The sequence below is a fragment of the Salmo salar genome, chromosome 27 (genome assembly GCF_965601325.2).
Source record: "Salmo salar chromosome 27, fSalSal1, whole genome shotgun sequence".
Classification (NCBI taxonomy): domain Eukaryota; kingdom Metazoa; phylum Chordata; class Actinopteri; order Salmoniformes; family Salmonidae; genus Salmo; species Salmo salar.
The window spans coordinates 38,496,331-38,511,153 of record NC_138317.1 but is presented as its reverse complement, the minus strand read 5'-3'; the positions used below and the strand labels follow the sequence as shown (position 1 = coordinate 38,511,153).

Sequence of the window (14,823 nt, the reverse complement as noted above, 5' to 3'; positions counted from 1 at the left end):
GTTCTCAACTCTGTTTATTTTCCCAGAGCCCCAGGCACCCCTATGGCCTGTTGTAACATCTCCATGTGTAAGGGAGAGAGACGGGGGAGAGAGACGGAGGAGAGAGACGGGAGAGAGACGGGAGAGAGACGGGGGTGAGAGACGGGGAGAGAGGGAGAGAGAGGGAGAGAGACGGGGGAGAGAGACGGGGAGAGAGGGAGAGAGACGGGGGAGAGAGACGGGGAGAGACGGGGAGAGAGGGAGAGAGACGGGGGAGAGAGACGGGGAGAGACGGGGGGAGAGGGAGAGAGACGGGGGAGAGAGACGGGGAGAGAGGGAGAGAGACGGGGGAGAGAGACGGGGAGAGAGGGAGAGAGACGGGGGAGAGAGACAGGGAGAGACGGGGAGAGAGGGAGAGAGACGGGGAGAGACTTGACTTTTTGTCTTTCTTTAATGATACATCCTCATTTCATTAAAACAAATATCCCTTGTGCTGCATACTCACCTTGCCCTCTACCCCACGATACAAAACAACATCACATTAACCAAAACCTCACCCCTTCTACAACCGTATATCCAACCTATCTTCCCCAGCTATACAGACAGCCCCCCAACACACCATATCTCCTGAAACATCTTCCCCAGCTATACAGACAGCCCCCCAACACACCATATCTCCTGAAACATCTTCCCCAGCTGTACAGACAGCCCCCAACACACCATATCTCCTGAAACATCTTCCCCAGCTATACAGACAGCCCCCCAACACACCATATCTCCTGAAACATCTGCCCCAGCTATACAGACAGCCCCTCAACACACCACACCTTATCCCCTGAAACATCTTCCCCAGCTGTACAGACAGCCCCCAACACACCATATCTCCTGAAACATCTTCCCCAGCTATACAGACAGCCCTCCAACACACCATATCTCCTGAAACATCTTCCCCAGCTATACAGACATCCCCCCAACACACCATATCTCCTGAAACATCTTCCCCAGCTATACAGACAGCCCCCCAACACACCATATCTCCTGAAACATCTTCCTCAGCTATACAGACAGCCCCCCAAACACACCATATCTCCTGAAACATCTTCCTCAGCTATACAGACAGCCCCCCAAACACACCATATCTCCTGAAACATCTTCCTCAGCTATACAGACAGCCCCCCAACACACCATATCTCCTGAAACATCTTCCTCAGCTATACAGACAGCCCCCCAACACACCATATCTCCTGAAACATCTTCCCCAGCTATACAGACAGCCCCCCCAACACACCATATCTCCTGAAACATCTCCCCCAGCTATACAGACAGCCCCCCCACACACCATATCTCCTGAAACATCTCCCCCAGCTATACAGACAGACCCCCAACACACCATATCTCCTGAAACATCTTCCCCAGCTATACAGACAGCCCCCCAACACACCATATCTCCTGAAACATCTCCCCCAGCTATACAGACAGCCCCCCAACACACCATATCTCCTCAAACATCTTCCCCAGCTATACAGACAGCCCCCCCAACACACCATATCTCCTGAAACATCTTCCCCAGCTATACAGACAGCCCCCCAACACACCATATCTCCTGAAACATCTCCCCCAGCTATACAGACAGCCCCCCCAACACACCATATCTCCTGAAACATCTCCCCCAGCTATACAGACAGCCCCCCCAACACACCATATCTCCTGAAACATCTCCCCCAGCTATACAGACAGCCCCCCAACACACCATATCTCCTGAAACATCTTCCCCAGCTATACAGACAGCCCCCCAACACACCATATCTCCTGAAACATCTTCCCCAGCTATACAGACAGCCCCCACAACACACCATATCTCCTGAAACATCTTCCCCAGCTATACAGACAGCCCCCCAACACACCATATCTCCTGAAACATCTTCCCCAGCTATACAGACAGCCCCCCAACACACCATATCTCCTGAAACATCTCCCCCAGCTATACAGACAGCCCCCCAACACACCATATCTCCTGAAACATCTCCCCCAGCTATACAGACAGCCCCCCAACACACCATATCTCCTGAAACATCTCCCCCAGCTATACAGACAGCCCTCCAACACACCATATCTCCTGAAACATCTTCCCCAGCTATACAGACAGCCCCCCAACACACCATATCTCCTGAAACATCTTCCCCAGCTATACAGACAGCCCCCCAACACACCATATCTCCTGAAACATCTCCCCCAGCTATACAGACAGCCCCCCAACACACCATATCTCCTGAAACATCTTCCCCAGCTATACAGACAGCCCCCCAACACACCATATCTCCTGAAACATCTTCCCCAGCTATACAGACAGCCCCCCAACACACCATATCTCCTGAAACATCTCCCCCAGCTATACAGACAGCCCCCCAACACACCATATCTCCTGAAACATCTTCCCCAGCTATACAGACAGCCCCCCAACACACCATATCTCCTGAAACATCTTCCCCAGCTATACAGACAGCCCCCCAACACACCATATCTCCTGAAACATCTTCCCCAGCTATACAGACAGCCCCCCAACACACCATATCTCCTGAAACATCTTCCCCAGCTATACAGACAGCCCCCCAACACACCATATCTCCTGAAACATCTTCCCCAGCTATACAGACAGCCCCCCAACACACCATATCTCCTGAAACATCTCCCCCAGCTATACAGACAGCCCCCCCAACACACCATATTTCCTGAAACATCCCCACACTTTTTATCATTCTATAGAAGTGAAACTCCACCCTAAGGCGCGCAGAGACCATCCCATTAAACACTAGTAAAGGGTCTGTTATCCCTCCACCTTTGACCCTGTTCCTGCTTGTTAGACAAATAGCCAACTTTGCCTGAGCAAATAGAAAATTCAACAACACATATTTGGCATTTTCCTTATTTGAATACCTGTATCCCATTATGAACACCCCAACAGTAAAAACCTCCCCCAACCTCCCACACAGACATTCCAACAGAGACATTAGTGACATTAACCTGGTGTACACAGACATTCCAACAGAGACATTAACCTGGCGCACACAGACATTCCAACAGAGACATTAATGACATTAACCTGGTGTACACAGACATTCCAACAGAGACATTAACCTGGTGCACACAGACATTCCAACAGAGACATTAATGACATTAACCTGGTGCACACAGACATTCCAACAGAGACATTAACCTGGTGCACACAGACATTCCAACAGAGACATTAATGGCATTAACCTGGTGCACACAGAAAACACATGATGCACAGTTTCACTCATGACACAGAAAGGACACCCCTGTCCGACTCCCGGGTCGTTCCGTGCCAACCAGCTGTTAGTGGCCAGGGCTCCATCTAAAACCCTCCACTGGAGGTCCCCTGAGATGTTAGTCCTGTTTGTTGTGCCAGGACTTCCGGGGTTTTCCACCCCTCCTCTCCCAGCAGTCTCAGGTCACCCAGCCTTTGTAAACCCCCTGCCATCAGTTGCCTCTGCAGGGTGGCCGACTGAACCGATCTCAAAGGGATGGCTGGGTTGTGGAAGATAGGCTCCTCCCACACCCACAGCCCAGGCTCCATACCTCCTTCTCGTGTGGGCCTTAGCAGCTGCCAGGCCCTCAGCACCGCAGAGTAGAAATCTGAGAGACCTGCTGTACTCAGCCTCTCCAGCTTCATGAGGAACAGCTGCCGGTCCAACCCTAATCCGCCAGCTCTCCTCAGCAGCGCGCATGCTGGTTCCTTCCAGCCAACATCAGTATGGTACAGCAGTCACGACAAGTCCAAAATGTCCCTGACTAAGAACAAGTTGTCAGTGATTGAGCATCCCGGTACACAATATGTCTGGTCCTTGTGTACTATAGAGTCCAGACGGGACTTCAGTCTGTTAGCGAGGACCTTGGCAAATATCTGGTAGTCCGCACAGAGCAATGCCACAGGTCTCCAGTTCATAAGTTCACAGAAGTGCCCTTTTTTGGGCAGGAGAGTCAGAGCCGCCGAACGGCAGCTCATTGGCAACTCTCCTACCCCGACTCATTCACGCAACATGCAAAAGAAGTCCTGTCCAATTATTCCCCAGAATTTTTCATAAAAATCCACTGGGAGTCCATCGACCCCCGGTGCACGGCCGGGGGACATCTGGGTTACGGCCTCTGCCAGTTCATGGGACAACAGAGGAATGTCCATTTCATCCCTCTGTGCCAGAGAGAGCTTAGGGAGTCCTGCGAACAAGACCTGAGCACACATAGGATCACACAGTTCTTCCCTATTCAACTCAGTATAAAACTCCACAGTCCGATCCCGCATCTCACCCACCACAGAGGTCACCCGCCCATCAGACAGCCGTAGACAACCCTTGGCTTCACTGCTCTGTCTTTCCAAACCAAAGAAGGAGCTGGGAGCATCCATCTCCTTGAGCATGGAGAACCTAGCTCTTACAAGTGCTCTCTTTGCTTTAACCAGGGAAAAAACTGCCCAGGTCCCTACGTAATTCAGCTAAATTAGCCTGGAGGCTACATTGCCTTGCCCCACCATCTCTACCTCCACTTCACTGATACTAAGAGTCAATATTTGCAGTGTTGACCCTTCTTTTTCAAGACCTCTGCAATCTGCCCTTGCAAGCTATCAATTAACTTCTGGGCCACATCCTGACTGATGGCAGCCCATTCTTGCATAATCAATGCTTGAAGCAGATGCTAAACTACAGGACTGTTTTGCTATCACAGACTGGAACATGTTCCCGGGATTCTTCCGATGGCATTGAGGAGTACACCACATCAGTCACTGGCTTTATCAATAAGTGCATCGAGGACGTTATCCCCACAGTGATACCGCCCAAACAGATCCACTAATGATGCAATCTCTATTGTACTCCACACTGCCCTTTCCCACCTGGACAAAAGGAACACCTACGTGAGAATGCTATTCATTGACTACAGCTCAGCGTTCAACACCATAGTGCCCTCAAAGCTCATCACTCAGCTAAGGACCCTGGGACTAAACACCTCCCTCTGCAACTGGATCCTGGACTTCCTGACGGGCCGCCTCCAGGTGGTGAGGGTAGGTAGCAACACATCTGCCACGCTGATCCTCAACGCTGGAGCCCCTCAGGGGTGCGTGCTCAGTCCCCTCCTGTACTCCCTGTTCACCCACGACTGCATGGCCAGGCATGACTCCAACACTATTATTAAGTTTGCAGACGACACAACAGTGGTAGGCCTGAACACCGACAACAACGAAACAGCCTATAGGGAGGAGGTCAGAGACCTGGCCGGGTGGTGCCAGAATAACAACCTATCCCTCAACGTAACCAAGACTAAGGAGATGATTGTGGACTACAGGAAAAGGAGGACCGAGCACGCCCCCATTCTCATCGACGGGGCTGTAATGGACCAGGTTGAGAGCTTCAAGTTCCTTGGTGTCCACATCACCAACAAACTAGAATGGTCCAAACACACCAAGACAGTTGTGAAGAGGGCACGACAAAGCCTATTCCACCTCAGGAAACTAAAAAGATTTGGCATGGGTCCTGAGATCCTCAAAAGGTTCTACAGCTGCAACATCGAGAGCATCCTGACTGGTTGCATCACCGCCTGGTACGGCAACTGCTCGGCCTCCGACCACAAGGCACTACAGAGGGTAGTGCGTACGGCCCAGTACATCACTGGGGCTAAGCTGCCTGCCATCCAGGATCTCTACACCAGGCGGTGTCAGAGGAAGGCCCAAAAATTGTCAAAGACCCCAGCCACCCCAGTCATAGACTGTTCTCTCCACTACCGCATGGCAAGTGGTACCGGAGTGCCAAGTCTTGGACAAAAAGGCTTCTCAACAGTTTTTACCCCCAAGCCATAAGACTCCTGAACAGGTAATCAAATGGCTACCCGGACTATTTGCATTGTGTGCCCTCCCCCCCCAAACCCTCTTTTACGCTGCTGCTACTCTCTGTTTATCATATATGCATAGTCACTTTAACCATATCTACATGTACATACTACCTCAATCAGCCCGACTAACCGGTGCCTGTATATAGCCTCGCTACTGTTATGGCTTCGCTACTGTATATAGCCTTGCTACTGTTGTTTATATGGGGACAGCCAAAGAACCCTGTTGGAACCCTTATTTCTAAGAGTGTACCCTCTCAGGCAGTTGCTGGGAAAGACTCCATCTCTAGAAGTCCTGCCAACCGTCTGGCACAGCTTCAATGATTGTACACAGAACCAACCTTCCCCAATGAGAAGAATGTCAGGGGAGTGAACCAACCTTCCCCAATGAGAAGAATGTCAGGGGAGTGAACCAACCTTCCCCAATGAGAAGAATGTCAGGGGAGTGAACCAACCTTCCCCAATGAGAAGAATGTCAGTGGAGTGCCACTGTGGTCAGAATGGGGCAGAATCATGTGGCTGCAATGTTAGGATTAAAAAAAGCTAACAAAATGCTTTTTCTACCATCACCCCTCTGTTCTAAAAATGGCTAATTCCTCTTTTCCTACAAATAATGACTGAGTTCTTTCTGGCTGCCACCACATTTCTGCGGGTTATTCACAGGGAAAGACTCCTCACAAAAAAGCCAATTGTTTAAATAATGAAACCAATATGTGTACAGTTGGACCAAAGTGGATCGAATGAAGGTGATGATTTATGAGATGGCTACAACTGTTTTAACTGTGATGCTGATAAGGCCAGTAAATCACACAAAAGTAAAACAGTAGAAAACAAAACTATTGTATTCTTCCTAGTAGACAATAACGCCCCTATACTAGTCAGGACACTGTCAATCAAGCTCTTACTTTGAATGATCCAGTAAATTAGGGTTTCCCTACTGGTGGCCTGTGGATCGAATCTAGTTTATGATCCCTGTCCAACAATCTATCCAGTTTAGAGCCCTAGGAATATGTGCAACAGGACAAGGTCTCCCCTATACTAGTCAGGACACAGGATAGACAGTCTATACAGGATAGAAAGTTTAAAGAGAGATAAAGAGGACATTTAACCATTTGTTGGCTGAGAGAAAAAAAATGGAGAGAGAGAGAGAGAGATTTGTGACCTGTTGCCACAAGAAAAGGGCAACCAGTGAAGAACAAACACTACTGTAAATACAATCCATATTTATATTCCCTTTTGTACTTTAACTATTTGCACATTGTTACAACACTGTATATAGACATAACGTGACACTTGAAATGTCTTTATTATTTTTGAATTTTTGTGAGTGTAATGTTTACTGTTATTTTTGTATTACTTATATCACTTTTGTTTATTATCTATTCCACTTGCTTTGGCAAGTGAAATATGTTTCCCATGCCAATAAAGCTCTTTGAATTGAATTCAGAGAGCATGAGGCCTAAATAGAGGGAGAGAGAGAGAGCATGAGGCAGAGAGAGAATATGTAAGAGAGAGAGAGACTGTTTATTTCACTTTTGTTTATCCATTTGACTTGCTTTGGCAATATAAACATATGTTTACCATGCCAATAAAGCCCACTGAAATGAATTGCGAGAGAGGGGTTATGAGGAGGAGAGGAATAAGTTACATGATCTGCCTGTGTCTTGTGTAAAACAACACCAAATAAAATGTTCCTTCTAAAGAGCACTGCATCTGCTTCGTTTTCAACCCGCATTCATATCACTGATTTGGTATCACACCCACACCACTGTCTGCGGGGGTCAACGGTAGGGACGTTTTTAGATTTTAGGGATACAGATTTTCAACCTAAATTCCGTTTCCACTTCAAAACGGATCTCGGGACTCAGGAGTCTTTTTCCGCCCGAGTTACTGACTCAGACAGGTGTCTCCTGACAGCTGTGATAGATAGGATATCTTTGTGTGTGTCCACATTTCTTGACCTACAAAGCCACGCGAATATCTGTTCTCTTGATAAAAACACACAGGTTACCTTTCCCAATTTATGAAAGTAGTTAACATATTTGGTATATGTTATCTGATAAATATCAACGGATGAACGGTGAATCGATTCGCATGACTGACGCTGCATTATCGAGGTTCTTTCTTTGCCCGAAATAAGGCAATTCACGTTTTAAATCCAATACTGATAATATCGACTCCTATAAGTGTGTTATTATTCGTTATTAACACGTGCACAAATGTCAAATATCTTACCAGCAGCAGCTCTTTGCGTGTCAGGGAACTTTGCGAAATGTCGTCCCTTGGTTTCAGTCACCAACCTGTGGCTTGCAGTTTTTCTCCGGCAGCTGAATTGACTCCAAATGATGGTCAGTCAAGATCCCACTCCTCCGACGAAGTGGCGCACCCTCCTCTACTTCAACCACTATGAAACGCATTGTGTAGCCTAGCTACTACCTCCCCATGCGCAACAGCATCAATCAAACCCGTACAATCCCGCCCAATAAATGTCCCTCCTCGCTCTACTGCTGAAGCATAGGTAACAGGAAACTCATCATTATGAGACAGTAAGTCATCATTATGAGTCAGTAAGTCATTATTATGAGACAGTAAGTCATTATTATGAGACAGTAAGTCATTATTATGAGACAGTAAGTCATCATTATGAGACAGTAAGTCATCATTATGAGACAGTAAGTCATCATTATGAGACCGTAAGTCATCATTATGAGACAGTAAGTCATCATTGAGACAGTAAGTCATTATTATGAGACAGTAAGTCATTATTATGAGACAGTAAGTCATCATTATGAGACAGTAAGTCATTATTATGAGACAGTAAGTAATCATTATGAGACAGTATGTCATTATTATGAGACAGTAAGTCATTATTATGAGACAGTAAGTCATTATTATGAGACAGTAAGTCATTATTATGAGACAGTAAGTCATCATTATGAGACAGTAAGTAATTATTATGAGACAGTAAGTCATCATTATGAGACAGTAAGTCATTATTATGAGACAGTAAGTCATTATTATGAGACAGTAAGTAATCATTATGAGACAGTAAGTCATCATTATGAGACAGTAAGTCATCATTATGAGACAGTAAGTCATCATTATGAGACAGTAAGTCATTATTATGAGACAGTAAGTCATTATTATGAGACAGTAAGTCATTATTATGAGACAGTAAGTCATCATTATGAGACAGTAAGTCATCATTATGAGACAGTAAGTCATCATTATGAGACTTTTTTATTTTTTTTATTTTATTTTAACAGTAACATGCAAAACAGAAACATAACAGCCAGAGGGATTACAAAGAAATGAGAAAAAAAGAAAAAAGTTTTCCAAATCAGATAAAAAAATTAAGAAAAGGGGCTTTTTCTTCATAAATTTTGATTTGTGTATGAAATATTTTCCTAATAAAATAAAGAGATTTATGACATACTCACGTTCAATTGTGTAATCAGTGTAGTAAAATAATATGTCAAACTTGAGGCCAAGATGTATTTTTACATCAGTCCAGAACACTTCACTATATAAACAATTACAGAATAAGTGTTCAATAGATTCAGTTTCTAGTTCACAAAAACTGCATTCACTGGTAACATCAAGTATATATTTAGAAATCAAGCTATTACACGGATAGAATCTATGGATTATCTTAAAGGAGATCTCCTTTACTTTATTGGTCACCATAAATTTGTGTGGAGTGAGCCAAGCACGGTGCCAGTTTACAGCAAACGATGAAGCCCAACAGAATATCGCAGAGGGAATAGACTTCCTGTAGAAAATATCCCTTAATAAAACGATTGTTGAATTTCGTATCTAGTAGACCAATGCCATTCACCTGAATATCGCTTACAATCGGAGATATTCCAAAATATGCATTATTCTGAAGTAAAGTTTTTATCCCACTAGGTAGAGCTTTAATATCAGTGTCATATTCCTTGCTTGAAACCTCAAAGTTGTATCTTTCCATAAATTCTCTCCGTGTAAATAGATTCCCACTAATATTAACTAATTGGCTGACAAGGACAATGTTTTTCGAGAACCATTTATGGTTAAATAACATCTTGTTTCTATATAATATCGACCCATTGTTCCATATAAAACATTTATGATGAGGTGAAAAGTTGTGTTTATACAACAAAGCCCAGCACATTAAAGCCTGCTTGTGAAAATCTGCCAGTTTCACAGGAAGTTTACCCACAATATATGGACATTGTAGTAAAAAATTAAGCCCTCCGAGCTTCTGAAAAAGAAAATGAGGTATAATATTACAGAAACTATGAGGATTTTTTTATGTATTTTTTAATCCAGTTGACCTTTGATATCTGATTAAAGAGAGTGAAATCTAAGACATTTAGACCGCCATCACAAACCCTGTTGGTGATAACATCTCTTTTTATCTTATGTGGCTTGTTTTTCCATATGAAGTTGTACAAAAGCCTAAGGTACAGCATGAGACAGTAAGTCATTATTATGAGACAGTAAGTCATCATGAGACAGTATGTCTGTCACGAATCCCACCGAAGGTGGCTCCCCTGCCTGCTCGGGCGGCGCTCGGCGGTCGTCGTCGCCGGCCTACTAGCCGCCGATCCTTTTTTCCTTTTCTGTTTGTAATGTCTTATTGGTTGCACCTGTTCCCTATTTGTGTATCTTGATTTGTGTTTATTTAAGCCAGTTTAGCTCGCCCAGGTTTGTGCGGGATTATTTTATGTCAGTGTGCTTTTTGGATGTGCTGGCTATTTCGCCTTGATTTTCTTTCCGGACTGTGTGCCCGTTATTACTGGGTTGGTCATTTTGTTCACGCGCCTGTTGTGTTGGCGTTGACCGTTTCGTACCGGAGAAAATAAATCCATTATTTCCTTACCTCTGCTCTCTGCGTCTGACTCCTACCACCACTCCTAGCAATTCGTGACAATGTCATCATTATGAGACAGTAAGTCATTATTATGAGACAGTAAGTCATTATTATGAGACAGTAAGTCATCATTATGAGACAGTAAGTCATTATTATGAGACAGTAAGTCATTATTATGAGACAGTAAGTCATCATTATGAGATAGTAAGTCATTATTATGAGACAGTAAGTCATCATTATGAGACAGTAAGTCATTATTATGAGACAGTAAGTCATCATTATGAGACAGTAAGTCATCATTGAGACAGTAAGTCATCATTATGAGACAGTAAGTCATTATTATGAGACAGTAAGTCATCATTATGAGACAGTAAGTCATTATTATGAGACAGTAAGTCATCATTATGAGACAGTAAGTCATCATTGAGACAGTAAGTCATTATTATGAGACAGTATGTCATCATTATGAGACAGTAAGTCATTATTATGAGACAGTAAGTCATCATTGAGACAGTAAGTCATTATTATGAGACAGTAAGTCATCATTATGAGACAGTAAGTCATCATTATGAGACAGTAAGTCATTATTATGAGACAGTAAGTCATCATTATGAGACAGTAAGTCATCATTGAGACAGTAAGTCATCATTATGAGACAGTAAGTCATCATTATGAGACAGTAAGTCATCATTGAGACAGTAAGTCATTATTATGAGACAGTAAGTCATCATTATGAGACAGTAAGTCATCATTATGAGACAGTAAGTCATCATTGAGACAGTAAGTCATCATTATGAGACAGTAAGTCATCATTGAGACAGTAAGTCATTATTATGAGACAGTATGTCATCATTATGAGACAGTAAGTCATCATTATGAGACAGTAAGTCATTATTATGAGACAGTAAGTCATCATTATGAGACAGTAAGTCATCATTATGAGACAGTAAGTCATCATTGAGACAGTAAGTCATTATTATGAGACAGTAAGTCATCATTGAGACAGTAAGTCATCATTGAGACAGTAAGTCATTATTATGAGACAGTAAGTCATCATTATGAGACAGTAAGTCATCATTGAGACAGTAAGTCATTATTATGAGACAGTAAGTCATCATTATGAGACAGTAAGTCATTATTATGAGACAGTAAGTCATCATTATGAGACAGTAAGTCATTATTATGAGACAGTAAGTCATCATTGAGACAGTAAGTCATTATTATGAGACAGTAAGTCATCATTATGAGACAGTAAGTCATCATTGAGACAGTAAGTCATTATTATGAGACAGTAAGTCATCATTATGAGACAGTAAGTCATCATTGAGACAGTAAGTCATCATTATGAGACAGTAAGTCATCATTGAGACAGTAAGTCATTATTATGAGACAGTATGTCATCATTATGAGACAGTAAGTCATCATTATGAGACAGTAAGTCATTATTATGAGACAGTAAGTCATCATTATGAGACAGTAAGTCATCATTATGAGACAGTAAGTCATCATTGAGACAGTAAGTCATTATTATGAGACAGTAAGTCATCATTATGAGACAGTAAGTCATCATTATGAGACAGTAAGTCATCATTGAGACAGTAAGTCATCATTGAGACAGTAAGTCATTATTATGAGACAGTAAGTCATCATTATGAGACAGTAAGTCATCATTGAGACAGTAAGTCATTATTATGAGACAGTAAGTCATCATTATGAGACAGTAAGTCATTATTATGAGACAGTAAGTCATCATTATGAGACAGTAAGTCATCATTGAGACAGTAAGTCATTATTATGAGACAGTAAGTCATCATTATGAGACAGTAAGTCATCATTGAGACAGTAAGTCATTATTATGAGACAGTAAGTCATCATTATGAGACAGTAAGTCATCATTGAGACAGTAAGTCATTATTATGAGATAGTAAGGCATCATTATGAAACAGTAAGTCATCATTGAGACAGTAAGTCATTATTATGAGACAGTAAGTCATCATTGAGACAGTAAGTCATCATTATGAGACAGTAAGTCATCATTATGAGACAGTAAGTCATCATTATGAGACAGTAAGTCATTATTATGAGACAGTAAGTCATCATTATGAGACAGTAAGTCATCATTATGAGACAGTAAGTCATCATTGAGACAGTAAGTCATTATTATGAGACAGTAAGTCATTATTATGAGACAGTAAGTCATCATTGAGACAGTAAGTCATCATTGAGACAGTAAGTCATCATTATGAGACAGTAAGTCATCATTATGAGACAGTAAGTCATCATTATGAGACAGTAAGTCATCATTGAGACAGTAAGTCATCATTGAGACAGTAAGTCATTATTATGAGACAGTAAGTCATCATTATGAGACAGTAAGTCATCATTGAGACAGTAAGTCATTATTATGAGACAGTAAGTCATCATTATGAGACAGTAAGTCATTATTATGAGACAGTAAGTCATCATTATGAGACAGTAAGTCATCATTGAGACAGTAAGTCATTATTATGAGACAGTAAGTCATCATTATGAGACAGTAAGTCATCATTGAGACAGTAAGTCATTATTATGAGACAGTAAGTCATCATTATGAGACAGTAAGTCATCATTGAGACAGTAAGTCATTATTATGAGATAGTAAGGCATCATTATGAAACAGTAAGTCATCATTGAGACAGTAAGTCATTATTATGAGACAGTAAGTCATCATTGAGACAGTAAGTCATCATTATGAGACAGTAAGTCATCATTATGAGACAGTAAGTCATCATTATGAGACAGTAAGTCATTATTATGAGACAGTAAGTCATCATTATGAGACAGTAAGTCATCATTATGAGACAGTAAGTCATCATTGAGACAGTAAGTCATTATTATGAGACAGTAAGTCATTATTATGAGACAGTAAGTCATCATTGAGACAGTAAGTCATCATTATGAGACAGTAAGTCATCATTATGAGACAGTAAGTCATTATTATGAGACAGTAAGTCATCATTATGAGACAGTAAGTCATCATTATGAGACAGTAAGTCATCATTATGAGACAGTAAGTCATCATTGAGACAGTAAGTCATCATTGAGACAGTAAGTCATTATTATGAGACAGTAAGTCATCATTGAGACAGTAAGTCATCATTATGAGACAGTAAGTCATCATTATGAGACAGTAAGTCATCATTATGAGACAGTAAGTCATTATTATGAGACAGTAAGTCATCATTATGAGACAGTAAGTCATCATTATGAGACAGTAAGTCATCATTATGAGACAGTAAGTCATCATTGAGACAGTAAGTCATCATTGAGACAGTAACTCATTATTATGAGACAGTAAGTCATCATTATGAGACAGTAAGTCATCATTGAGACTGTAAGTCATCATTATGAGACAGTAAGTCATCATTATGAGACAGTAAGTCATTATTATGAGACAGTAAGTCATCATTATGAGACAGTAAGTCATCATTATGAGACAGTAAGTCATTATTATGAGACAGTAAGTCATCATTATGAGACAGTAAGTCATCATTATGAGACAGTAAGTCATCATTATGAGACAGTAAGTCATCATTGAGACAGTAAGTCATCATTATGAGACAGTAAGTCATTATTATGAGATACGTTTAGGCAATCTGTATCATTTGAATCCAATGTGCTCTTTGCATCAGGCCCTCCTCAACTTTCAAGGATAACCTTATGTATATGCTATAGTCAATCTCACGTGTGTGTGTTTGTTTGTGTGTGTGTGAGTGTGCATGAGAGAGAGAGAGAGAGAGAGAGAGAGAGAGAGAGAGAGAGAGAGAGAGAGAGAGAGAGAGAGAGTTTGTGGTGATATTGTTCCATATTAATGGAATGGACAGTTTTGTTGATGTGAGTTGGTGCCTGTTTGATGACATCTAGTTGACATGAGATTTAATTAATATATTTTTTGAATTTTAAATGATTAATATATAACCATTGATTCTTGAAGATTGTAACTTGGAAATGCCTCATGATAAACGGCCTTACCCCAAAAGTCAGATTGTTTGGGGGGTGGCGGTAAATGGGCCTCCATAAGTAAATTCAAATGGCACAGGCAAACAAATCTTTACTGA

At 42.1% G+C, this 14,823-nt stretch overlaps 1 protein-coding gene across 3 annotated transcripts in view; it reads right to left on the bottom strand.

Moving 5' to 3' along the window:
• LOC106589012 (four and a half LIM domains protein 3) overlaps positions 1-14,823 on the bottom strand; it is a 50,469-nt gene that overhangs the window by 26,876 nt on the left and 8,770 nt on the right. For 2 of the 3 annotated variants that reach the window (XM_014178637.3, XM_014178636.3), the window contains exon 1: positions 8,107-8,286. The exons of the other annotated variant lie outside the window; for it this stretch is intronic. The gene's annotated coding sequence lies outside the window, so the exon portion shown is untranslated. Of the gene's footprint in view, positions 1-8,106; positions 8,287-14,823 lie in introns of those variants that run through there. 3 annotated transcript variants of the gene reach the window in all.